This window comes from Xyrauchen texanus, chromosome 4, assembly GCF_025860055.1.
Source record: "Xyrauchen texanus isolate HMW12.3.18 chromosome 4, RBS_HiC_50CHRs, whole genome shotgun sequence".
NCBI lineage: Eukaryota > Metazoa > Chordata > Actinopteri > Cypriniformes > Catostomidae > Xyrauchen > Xyrauchen texanus.
In genome coordinates, this window is record NC_068279.1 from 42,052,137 (window position 1) to 42,065,502 (window position 13,366).

A 13,366-nucleotide genomic window follows, 5' to 3' on the forward strand; every position below is an offset into this window, starting at 1 on the left:
GTACTTATTTGGCAGTAAATGTGCTTATTTGGCTCAAGTAAAGTGAACTAGGAATAGTAAATGTTCTGCGCTTATATAGCGCTTTTTTTTTAACCTTAGAGGTTACCAAAGCGCTTTACACTGTGACCCAATCACCCATTCACACACACATTCACACTCATACACCAATGGTGGCAGAGCTGCCATGCAAGGCGCTAGCCTGCCATTGGGAGCAACTTGGGGTTCACAGTCTTGCCCAAGGACACTTCGGCATGTGGAATCATTTGGGCCGGGAATCGAACCGCCAACCCTGCGATTGGAAGCCGACTGGACGAAAGGGGCAGATCGGCCCTGCTGTCCCCGTTCTGTGCACGTCACAGCTTTTCAGCACCAAAAATCACATAAAGGAAAAATAGAAGACTCCAGTGGTTAAATCTGTATCTTCAGATGTGATATGATAGGTGTGGGTGGGAGCAGATCAATATTTAAATATTTTATTTACTCTAAATCCCCACTTTAACTTTCAGATGTGAAAGTAAAACTTAACAGGCGCAACATGTGACATTCAGATATAAAAGTGAAAGTGGAGATTTAGAGTTAAAAAAAGGACTCAAATTTGTATCTGTTTCCCACCATTTCCCACCACTACGTATCATATCACTTCTGAAGATATAGATTTACCCACTGGAGTCTTATGGATTACTTTTATGTTTCCTATATGTGATTTTTGGAGCTACAAAGGTCTGGTCACCATTCACTTGCATTGTATGGACCTAATGAGCTGAAATATACTTAAAAAAAAAAAAAAGTAATACACAACTGGGGTGGCATGATGGTTAATAAATGATGAGAGAAGTTTAATATTTTGGGGTTAACTGTGCTTTTAATTACACATAGATGCATCAATGTTAATGTCATTTTATGTAACAATCAGTTGATTCTATGTCACTTTTGAACCCTCAATTAAGGTTGAAACAATATTGAAATTTCAATGAAAAATCAATTTTAAGACTTTAAGATTTTACATCAAATTTGTTGAAACAACATAAAAATTGCAATAAAAATATATGTTAACTCTGTTGAATCAATGTTACAATCTGAGATTGATTCTGTATCACTTTTGCATCCTGCATTATTGTTAAAACAACACTGAAATCTCTACAAAACAATTATCAATATTGACATTATTGAATCAATGTTAGGATCTGATGTTGATTCTGCATCACTTTCAACAACATCGAAATATCAACAAGTGTAAAAAAATGGACCAAAAACAATTATACAAATAAACTACTTTCACATAGTTTCTAGAGTTTATCTTAATCACACAAAAAAGGTTGTTGCTGGAGTATGAAGATAAATCTGTTGCAAAACTCGAGAGCTTGTACATTTAAATTTGAGAACATGTACAATAAATATTTGTACTTGTAAATTGAAATTTACACTCACATCCTGAAAATTTGTAAAATAAAAATCTGAAGTCGAATGCTGCAATCTGCACTCACAGACAATAATCCAAAACCTGTGTTATGAATTCAAAGTTGTAGACAAATGGTCTCAAATGTGTAAAATTACATTCATATAAATGCAACGACAGACACAAACTTGTATTACATATTTACTTTTGTACTTTAATTCACTTTCACATTACAACCTCAAATCGGTAGTTAGAACCTCTCAAATCTGCCACTGCAACTACTTTTGCGAAACCTGCAGCAAAACTCGCTTGTGCACTTGTAAATCAAGATGTGAGAGAACATCTCGGTTATGTATGTAACCTCACTTCCCTGAGACAAAGGGAACGGGACATTGCCTCACTAAGCTGATGTTATGTGGAGTGTCCTTCTATACAACCTAGTTGAAACCTTTCTATAATAACGGCAATTCTAAAATTGGCAATGGTGTTTAAGCCCTGCCCTTTTAGGCTCGAAGCTGTCCGGTATAAAAGCAGGCATGCAAATACCATTCCTCAGAATTTTCTGACTGAGGGACAAGAGCACATCGCTTGCAACTCAAAGAACTCTGAGTCTGTAGTGCTGCTAGCTTAAGCAATGTCTCATTCCCTTCGTCTCAGGGAACTGAGGATAAATACGTAAATGAGACGATCCCTTATGACTCAGTACATTTGAAATTGGATCACTAAGCTGACGCTATGGGTAACAGAAACCCATCATGCCGCACTACACAAAATAACCTTCCAGAGAGGAAGCATGATGCTGCTGTCATGCCAGACAGCGACCGACATGAGTATGCCTGATTGTCCTCGCAGTGGCAGACCACGTGTAACAACACTTGCACAGGATCGGTACATTCAAACATTACACCTGTGGGACAGATACAGTATGGCCACAACAACTGCCTGAGTTACACCAGGAAAGCACAATCCTTCTATCAGTGCTCAGACTGTCTGCAATAGGCTAAGAGAGGCTGGACTGAGGGCTTGTAGGCCTGTTGTAAGGCAGGTCCTTACCAGACATCACAACAACGTTGCCCATATGTACAAACCCACCTTCGCTGGACCAGACAGTGGAGTCGTGGTTTTGTCTCACCAGGGGTGAAGGTCGGACTTGCGTTTATCATCGAAGGCATGAACGTTACACAAAGCCTGTACTCTGTACGTCATGGTCTGGGGTGGTATGTCACATCATCATCGGAGTGAGCTTGTTGTCATTGTAGGGAATCTCAACGCTGTGCGTTACAGGGAAGACATCCTCCTCCCTCATGTGCTACCCTTCCTGAGGCTCATCTTCACATGACCCTCCAGCATGACAATGCCACCAGCCATACTGCTCATTCTGTGCATAATTTCCTGCTAGACAGGAATGTCAGTGTACTACCATAGCCAGCAAAGAGCCTGGATCTCAATCCCATTAAGCTTGTCTGGGACCTGTTGGATTGGAGGGTGAGGACTAAGGTCATTTCCCCCATAAATGTCCTGGAACTTGGAAATGCCTTGGTGGAAGAGTGGGGTAACATCTCACAACAAGTCTGGTGCAGTCCATGAGGAGGAGATCACTGTGCAAGCGAGCTGAATAGGGCGTGCATTATGAATGAGTTCATTATGAACTTCCGGGAAGAACGGGGCAGATCTGTGGAACACGGTGGTTTGACATTCATCAAGTAGAGATTTTTCAGATTCCTCTGGAGAAGACCACTTGAGACCAAGCACTTCGACCAGCATAAAAAGGATGCGAAGCATCTCCTTGTCAGTGGTGCGTGCATGCTCCTCGCCCTCACTGGGGGAAGGGGTGGCAAAATCCTCCATTGACCACTCGCCAGATGCAGCGAGAGACATAAAATCATCCCCAGCATCAGAACCGCCAAACGTGATGAGGTTGTGCACTGCTGCAGAGGGCTAAAGCTCTTCACGTACATACTGTATCGGTGAAGATGCAGTATATGGAGAATGAGGGGCTCGTGGGGCATGTGCCGGCACGAGGTCGACCTCATATTCATAATTTCTGAGGAATGATGTCTGATAACACTGTATTCAGCACAAACTGGGCTACAATAATATGTGAGCAACATTTGTGTACATGTTTGTATTTTTGAGAAAATAACGTTTATGCATGGTTTTTGAAAAAACTAATTTTTTAAGTCATTGAAATAAAGGCATATAACACATACTAAATATTTGTCCACAAGCCTTTTGAGAACTGGATCATGTAGCCTTTGCTACAAAATGATGTGAAAACCATCCTGATCACTCATTCATACAAATCAATATAGTAATTGAACTTTTGTAAGACACTTTTGAACTTCTGTAAGACACTTTCTAACACTTTTAGTGTTAGAAAGGTCATATGCGAGGAGGCCTGAACTATAATGTATATTGATTGTAATTCACACCTGAGGAGACAAAAGACCCCTCACCTGGGCCTATCAATGAGGAATGTGACAGAAAGAGAATGAATGTGAGGAGACTTACAAGTTTTTTTAAGTTTAAAAGTTTTAAGTTAAAAGTAATCTGACTATACATTTTCTTTACATAAAGACTTTACTTAATTTTAGACCTACACTACCATTTAAATGAAGTCTCTTCTGCTCACCAAGACTGCATTTATTTGATCCATAATACAGTAAAAACAGTGATATTGTAAACAGTTTTCTATTTGAATATATTGTAAAATGCAATTTGTGATCAAAGCTGAATTTTCAGCATCATTACTGCAGTCTTCAGTGTCACATGATCCTTCAGAAATCATTATAAGATGCTGATTTTCTAATATGGGCATATTTAAAGTGCATTTTACTCATTTAACCTGAACACATATTTGCAAGCACAAGCTTTGTTGATGATAATGAGGCAGCATAAACACTAGTTAAAATATAATCTAAACATTCCTATTATTTTTATATCATATTACATATCATGATTATATTTAGCAAAAACAGCTTTTAGCAAAAACAGCATTTAAATGTAACTAAAACTTGCTTATTAGGATATATTTCTGTAAATAATCTGAATCCTGGCTGGCAAGTCTGGAAACAGTCCCACTAGTAAAATATGAACATGTTTATAGAAAATAGCATGTCAACTAATTAAAACTAAATGACTTACTCGTCATCGGAGTCCCGCTCTTCTTCTGAGGAAAATTTTAACTCTTCGTCACTATCCAGGAGTTTTCTCACTTGTGTATCGTGCTGTCTTTCAAACGAGCAGAAAAGTGAATGAACTTTGTTTTTACGGCACAGTCAGGGGCGTTTACCATTTGCATTGATCGCCTCAGCACATTACTGTATGAATAGCGCCCTCTGTCCATGGGTGTGATCACATTAGAGATAATTAGCTTTGCCAGGAGAAACCGTACATTGCTATGTTTCATAAAGATTACATTGCAGGAGAATATTTGTTTTAAATTTGATTTTTTTATTTAAAAGTAGACATTTTAAGCTTTATTTAGACATATGTTTCATGTTTGTGTGATAAGTATTCGCGGAGTTTCAGTTCATTTTTGTGACCTGTTTCAGAAAAATGCTCTCGGACACAGAGACTGCTGACAGCTAACCCTTTTTATTTTCTTTATTTTACAAAAGCACAAGGTTTTGTTGTTATTGTGAGTGTACACAAATAAAAGTAGACCCTTTATAGTCTCTAATGATGTCTTACATTTATCTGTATGCCCCAAAATGAATTTGAGAATTTTATGTTGTTTCCACTGTAATGACCGAAAAATCTAGCAGGACCCCAGAGGGTTAAACACCATAGCCACTGTTAGAATTGGCATTATTGTAGAAAGGTTTCAACAATTAGGTTATATGGAAGGACACTCCCCATAGCGTCAGCTTAGTGATGCAATGTCAAGTGTATTGAGTCAGAAGGGAACAGAATAGCAGTGCTGAGTGGGAGCGGGGCAAATTAAGTTGTGACCAATCACAAGAGCATGAACGACTCATGCCAGACCAATCAAATGGATCATCTTACAACACGATGATGTCACGCAACAGTGCCATTGCTATTTTTGTAAGGAAAACAAGTCCAGTGGTGACAATGGCTGGCTGATGCAGGGGTAGGATAAGTTAAATAATGTGACAATTACAGTAAATGATTAAGAGTGAATTTATCATGTAACAAATTAAGCGAGATGATTTTATCATGTTGATCAATGTAGAATTCGGTGCTGACAGACCGCACATATAATGTCTAAGGATGGCAATGAGAGAATTCACTGAAGAAATGTTTCTGCAGGATGTTTGCATTCAATAAAACTAAATGGGATGTGACAATCCAGCCAGCTGTCATTTGCCACAAGTTCCACAATTCCATGAAAACATGAACTAAAGGTTAAGTATCAATAGATATACGAGAGAAGTAAGAAAATCTCAACTATCACCGGAGAACTGTTCCAACAGATAAAGTACGATAATTGATCAAACCAGAGACATGATACCTGGCAAATCCTTAAATTGTCAGAGTGCAGCGTTATGCTATATTTCAGTCATTTTCTGACATTTATTTATCTACTGTATTATTATTATTTGTGATTAACTTTTTTTATTGATTCATCTATTAAACCAAAAAAAGCAAAACATATACAAACAGGATCAATATTTAACCCCCACTATTATATAAATTTGAGTGCCCAATACCTCACACATAACACTTTTAACACCCCCCCAAAAGACATGGGTTGTGTCTCCATCTTCTGATAGACATTACCAGCAGGTGGGTGTGTCTTTAAGACCAAGACTATACAATCTAGAGGGGGTCCAATAGAATCTATGTAAAATCTTGAATTGTATAAGGCGCACTCTAGATGCAGAATTGCATTTTTTTTAGAATCCTAGCCCACACTCCCTCCTCCAACACAAAGTTTTAATCTTTATCCCATAAACTCTTAAGAGAAGTTGAAGTTCCATCTGCCAGACTCTGAAATAGCAGGGAATAATACACTGTTATGCAGTTATCAGAAAGGGGACTTATTTATATATAATTTGGGGTTCAGCCATATGCTCAGTGCAACATTTAAATAAATGTCAGAATTAAACACTCTGGACACTTTTGTCCACACCGAGTGCAAATGCAAGATAACGGGGTGTAACTTAACTTCTCCGGGTAGTTTAATGGAAAGGCTTTGCAATGGTGAAATAGGAGCAAGAACTTCCTGTTCATTACAAAACCAGGAAGGGACTCTCTCAGGAGGAAGAGACCAGTGAGCCAAATGTCTGAGAACGTATGTATAATATTAAAACAAAATCTTGGGTAGGCCTAGCTTTCATTTATTAATCGGCCAATGTAACTTAATGAAATGTAATCTGGGACATTTACCATTCCAAATGAAGAACTTCGCTCTGCTATCAAATTGCTTGAAATAAGAGAGGGGACATCTACAGGGAGAGACTGTAACAGGTAGATACAATTTGGAATACAATTCATTTTAATAGCATTAACCTTTCCAATCATAGATAAATGTAATGAAGCCCACCTGCCCACATCGCTCGAAAACCTTTTTATTAAGGGGTCAAAATGAACAAATTAATCACACAAATTTGCTAGGAAAAAAATGCCCAAATACTTAATGCCCTGTTTGGGCTACTGGAAGGCACTCAGCTCGAAAAGCTGTTACTGGGCAGTACGCTGTCAAAGCCAAAGCTTCGGATTTAGACCAATTGATTCTGTATCCTGAGAACTTAGAAAAGGAATTTATAATTCTGTGGAGGCAAGCAAGGCATAGATCTAGTGGGGTCGGAGACAGATAATAAAATATCATCTGCGTCAAGCAGAAGCTTATGCGCCATACCTCCCGCCACCACTCCTTGGAAAATCATCTTCCTTTCTTATCACGGCTGCTAATGGTTCCAGGGCAAGACAGAACAATAATGGGGAAAGAGGGCAACCTTGCCGGGTGCCCCATCCAGGTAAAAAAATCTGAAATTAATCCATTTGTTTGTACCGTCACTACCGGGTGTCTATAAAGTTACTCAGTAAATCAGGTCCACTCGGCTGTTACAAGAGAGCAAAACACTACCCTAATCACTCCAATATTTTGCAAGAAATATTCCGCAGAGCAAACTCAACTCCACAATTTTGTGTTACTCCACAAAACAAACTCCAGCCACTAGGTAGAACCAACACAAAAAGGAACAAAGAAGGCACCCAGTTTCCTCGGAGGGTCAAGTGAATGTTCAGTGAGTCAGATCCACTTGGCTGTATAGAGAGTTTCACACAATAACTTACTCATTCCATTGACTTTATGAAAGACATCGCTTGTTGTGGCCATCCTTATTATCTATTCTCAACTTGGCCGGGACCATCAGTGCAAAAGTGATCTTACGTTGATGTCAACGTTTCTTGTATTCCTTGAATCAATCACATTTCTCTCGTCGAATTCACAAAGTATGGGAACAAGAAATGCTGTGGTTCTTCCAAGAAAGTCTTTCTTTTCTCCTCACCTTGCGTAACACGAGATCTTTATCGGATGATCTCAGAAATTTGGTCTCCCTCAGCGGATCTCTGATCCGGAACTCTGTGAGCTCACTCAATTTCCAGCTTATGGCCTGTTCTCAGGAATTCCAACAATTCAGATGTTGTCTTGCTGGCTACGATTCTCTAAATCTTCCAACTTTCCAAAATGCATTCTAAATCTTTCTTGGTCGCTAGCGTTTTTTAAATATTATATTCTAAATTTCATAAAACTAATTGAAAAGGTTTTAAAATAGAAGCTGTAACGAGAAAATATTGGTAATGGATGCACTGCTTTTCCCATATGGAGAGAGTGCACTTTTAAAGACAGTGCAGCTTTCTTGACTCAACATATTTGCGATTCCCAAAGACTGTGCGCTTGGAATGGTGTTGTTAAATACAGAAATGCACGTTCTGAGTTTCAAAGACAGCATTCAAATAAAGTCTGGCTGATGTGGAATGGCCTGGTAAAACAGATGTTATATTGACATACACTGCTAGTGTCGTGCTGAAATCTGACTTCTAGTATGGTTATGGTTCAGCATAGACATAGAAGGTGGGCTTTAGGGACAGGGAACAATCAGGTAACGGGAGTAAGAAACTACAGGTAAAAGAGTCAATCACCTTTCAGATACAGACATCGCCTGTTAATTAACTTGAGAATGTGCATGTGCATTATCTTAACCAGCATAATAAATAAAGTTTATTATTTATTTATTTTTTTTAGCATGATTTATGCTAAGGAAGCACAATGATATGATACCAGAGTTGCCAGATTTTACTGCAGATTTGAAATATGTATCATATTCTTGACCAATCATTTTAGAGATTTTGGTCTTTCACTTGAATGGGGAAACACCAAAATGGTAGGTAGGAGCTGTACCTTTATGCTGCTTGTACCTACAGTCACAGCCATCTTTCAGTTTCCTTGTATGGAAAAAGATGTAATGAAACTGAATGCTGTGGGGGACAGTCCCTAATGTTGTACCTATCATTTTGTGTTCCTCAGAAGAAAGTCGTACAATTTACACTTTTGTCTCTTTAAAGGATTGTTAAATCCATATCTTCTTAAGTCCTTTTTTGGCTTCAATCTCCACTTTCACTTTCACATACTTTCTCTTTTGTTTTCGATGATTCACATTATTAGTGCATATCGCCACCTATTGGGCAGAGAGGAGAATTTATAGTAAAAAAGTATTTAAATATTGATCTGTTTCTCACCCATTATATTTCTGAAGTCATGGATCCACTGGAGTCTTATGGATTACTTTTATGCTGCCTTTATGTGCTTTATAGAGCTTCAGTGAAGTGGAATAGCATGAGGGTGAGTTAATGTTGAGATAATTTTCATTTTTGGGTTATTGGGTGAGCCTCCTAGACACAGCATCATTATATATGATTGCTTAAGAATTATTATTATTTTAAACATTTTAAATTAAATTAGGTTAATATGTCTGGGGGGAAAACATAAACATAAACAGCAAGCTCTCTGGACATGACAGAGAATCACTTACTACCTGCCAAGAGGCCAGTGCTTCCCCTTGGTATCTTAGCAACAAGAGCTTGTGAAAAAAAAAAAAAGATTCTGGCATGAATGTTATGCACAAACACGCATGCACAGACAAAACTAGGGGCAAAAAACATAGTTGTGAAGCACTATGCTATGAAACCAACAAAATGCCTGAGGTATTAAAAAACAATCAAGAGTCTGTATGCAATTTGGGTGGGAGATTTTGTTCAACTTCATTGTGTCTCAGGAACACAGACAGCGGCAATTGTTGAAATGCATTTGCTATAAGTGTAAGTGTACTATACTGTTAGATGCCAATTGGAAAACAACAGTTGTTGTCTTTGTTAACAACAAATATAATATAATATAATATAATATAATAAATTGTTTGCTTGATTGCTTAATTAATGATAAGAAAAATTATGTCTTAACATCAGTGGTTTCATGGTTTATCCCACTATATAAAGAGAGAAAATAAATGCTGAAATGTCAGGCTCTTGTTCTTCAGGTAAACTGGATCAGGCAGCAATTAAATACATTATTGACGGAAAATACAATTAGTTACGCCCAGATGGCTTCAACAGAATACAGTGCATCTGTCATGCCCTACTACAAACACAAACACTTAAAGTTGTAACATGCTTTCTTTTTTAGTAAACCAAGATTGCCTTCCATTCCATTTTCTTGTAATGGAACTTACATTGTTATATTATTAACCTTGATCTTTGATTATGAAACATGTCTTCAAAGATCCCATGAAATTAAAATGAGTGTTTTGTGGCTTCTAGTCCATGTGTGTTTGCTTTGAGGTCTTCTATTAGCAAGTATACTCCTAAACTAGAGGTCAAACGATGTTTGATTTTTCTGATACAATAACTAAGGTGGTGGGAAATGCTGATAACCGATTAATCAGTCGATAGATTTTTAAATAGATTTATGAATTGCAAAAATACATTCTTAATCTTTCATCACTCTGACAGCACAGAGACAGAGGCTAAGAGTCCAATATAAGTAAATTAACTGTGCAGCTATCACAATAATAAACAGGAAAGAAATTAAGATTTGGAGCATAACGGAGGGCTATGAACAAGCTCGGCTTATTTATTTCAGGACTTTTATTGTAAAATGACGAATAGAGCAGTCACAATGCTCTATATTTAAGAATTTACCAAATTATACTTTTTATTGTTTATACACTGGCAGCCAAAAGTTTGGAATAATGTACAGATTTTGATTTTATGGAAAGAAATTGGTACTTTTATTCACAAAAGTGGCATTCGACTAACCACAATGTATAGTTAGAACATTAATAATGTGAAATATTACTATTACAATTTGAAAATAATGTTCCGAATTTCTCAAACTTCTTCAAAAGAGTTTTCATCAAAAAATCCTCCACATCCAGCAATGACAGCTTTGCAGATCCTTGGTATTCCGGCTATCAGTTCATAACACTCTTTTCCAATTATCTGTTGTCCAATGTCTGTGTTTCTTTGCCCACTCTAACCTTTTCTTTTTGATTTTCTGTTTCAAAAGTGCCTTTTTCTTTGTAGTTCTTCCCATAAGGCCTGCACCCGAGTCTTCTCTTTACTGTTGTACATGAAACTGGTGTTGAGCGGGTAGAATTCAATGAAGCTGTCAGCTGAGGATATGTGAGGCATCTATTTCTCAATCTAGAGACTCTGATGTACTTATCCTCTTGTTTAGTTGTACATCTGGCCTTCCACATCTCATCCTTAAGACATGCCAGTCTATTGCATACTGTAGCAACTCAAAAACAAACACAATGTTAAGCTTCATTTAACAAACCAAATTGTTTTCAATTGTGTTTGATATAATGGCAAGTGATTTTCTTGTACCAAATCAGCAATTTAGCATGATTACTCAAGGATAAGGTGTTGGAGTGATGGCTGCTGGAAATGGGGCTTTTCTAGATTAGATCAAAATAGTGATGGTACTTTTATTTTTATTTTTTTACATCAGTAAAAACAAGTAGAAACATGTTCTAACTATACTTTGTGATCAATTGAATGCCACTTTGGTGAAATAAACTACCAATTTCCTTCCAAAACAGCTAAATCTGTCCATTATTCAAAATTTTTGTTTATATTCACCAGATTATTGGTTTTGTATATATAAACTCAGAAAAAAAGAAATGTCCCTTTTTCAGGACACTGTATTTTAAAGATAATTTTGTAAAAACCCAACTTTATAACAGATCTTTATTGTAAAGGGTTTAAACAATGTTTTCATGGTTGTTCAGTGAACCATAAACAATTAATGAACATGCACCTGTGTAATGGTCATTAAGACACTAACAGCTTACAGATGGTAGGCAATTAAGGTCACAGTTATAAAAACTTAGGACACTAAAGAGACCTTTCTACTGATCTGGAATGCACAATCTCTCCATCAGTGCTCAGACTGTCTGCAATAGGCTAAGAGCGGCTGGACTGAGGGCTTTTAGGCCTGTTGTAAGGCAGGTCTATACCAGACATCACCGGAAACAATGTCACCGGTGATGGGCACAAATCCACCTTCACTAGACGAGACAGGACTGGCAAAGTGCTTTTCACTAAAGTGTCAAGTTATTGTCTCGCCAGGGGTGATGGTCGGACTCCCGTTTATTGTAAAAGGAATGAGTGTTACTCCGAGGCCTGTACTCTGGAGCGGGATTGATTTGGAGGTGGAGGGTCCATCATGGTCTGGGGCGGTCTGTCACAGCATCATCGGATGTCATTGTAGGCAATATCAACTCTGTGCGTTACAGGGAAGACATCCTCCTCCCTCATGTGGTACCCTTCCTGCCATCTCAGCCTGACATGACCCTCCAGCATGACAATGCCACCAGCCATACTGCTTGTTCTGTGCGTGATTTCCTGACAGACAGGAATGTCAGTGTTCTGCCATGGCCAGCGAAGAGCCGGATCTCAATCCCATTGAGCACGTCTGGGACCTGTTTGATCGGTGGTTGAGCGCTAGGGCCATTCCCCCCAGAAATGTCCGGGAACTTGCAAGTGCCTTGGTGGAAGAGAGGGTAAAATCTTGCAGCATGAACTGCCAAGTCTGGTGCAGCACATGAAGAGGAGATGCACTACAGTATTTAATGCAGCTGGTGGCCACACCAGATACCGACTGTTCCTTTTGTCACATGTCTATGAAACTTGTTCAGTTTATGTCGTAGTTGTTAACTTTTTATGTCCATACAAATATGGAGTGGTGGTGGAGTAGTGGCTAAAGCACAGGGTTGTTAATCAGAAGGTCACAGGTTATAACCTGTGACCTTCAGGTCTAACCCCACGGTTCTAACCCCACAGACACCACCATTGTGTCCTTGAGCAAGACACTTAACTCCAGGTTGCTCTGGGGGGGATTGTCCCTGTAATAAGTGCACTGTAAGTCGCTTTGGATAAAAGCGTCTGCCAAATGCATAAATGTAAATGTAAATGTAAATATTTACATGTTAAGTTTGCTGAAAATAAAAGCAGTTGAAAGTGAGAGGACTTTATTTTTGCTGTTTTTATTCAAACAATATGAAATTTGAACTGCTATGTATTTGATGACGCACATCTCCATATAGTTTATCGGCAACTACAGGCATAGATTTTTGCAGATAACCGATAGTTTAAAAAAGAAACCATCGGCAATTATTAATCTGTAAAATAGCTATATCACTCCATCTCTACCCTAAACATTGACAAATCCATTTATCAGCAGATATACGCTCTTACAATGAAAAGTCCTTGCCTTCAGAGAAAACAGAACAAAAATATTGATGGCTCATCTTGCACTACACCAATTTTTATCCAATCAAATGCACTCTAGAATGAGATTCCTCCTGAAATGGAATGTCCCACCCAAACTTCCTGTTTCAAAAGTAAATGGACCAACACAAGACAGAAAACTGCCATCATTAAGTGATTTCATGGGGTCTTTAAAAAGACAATAGGCCAACACTAGAACTAAGTGTTATC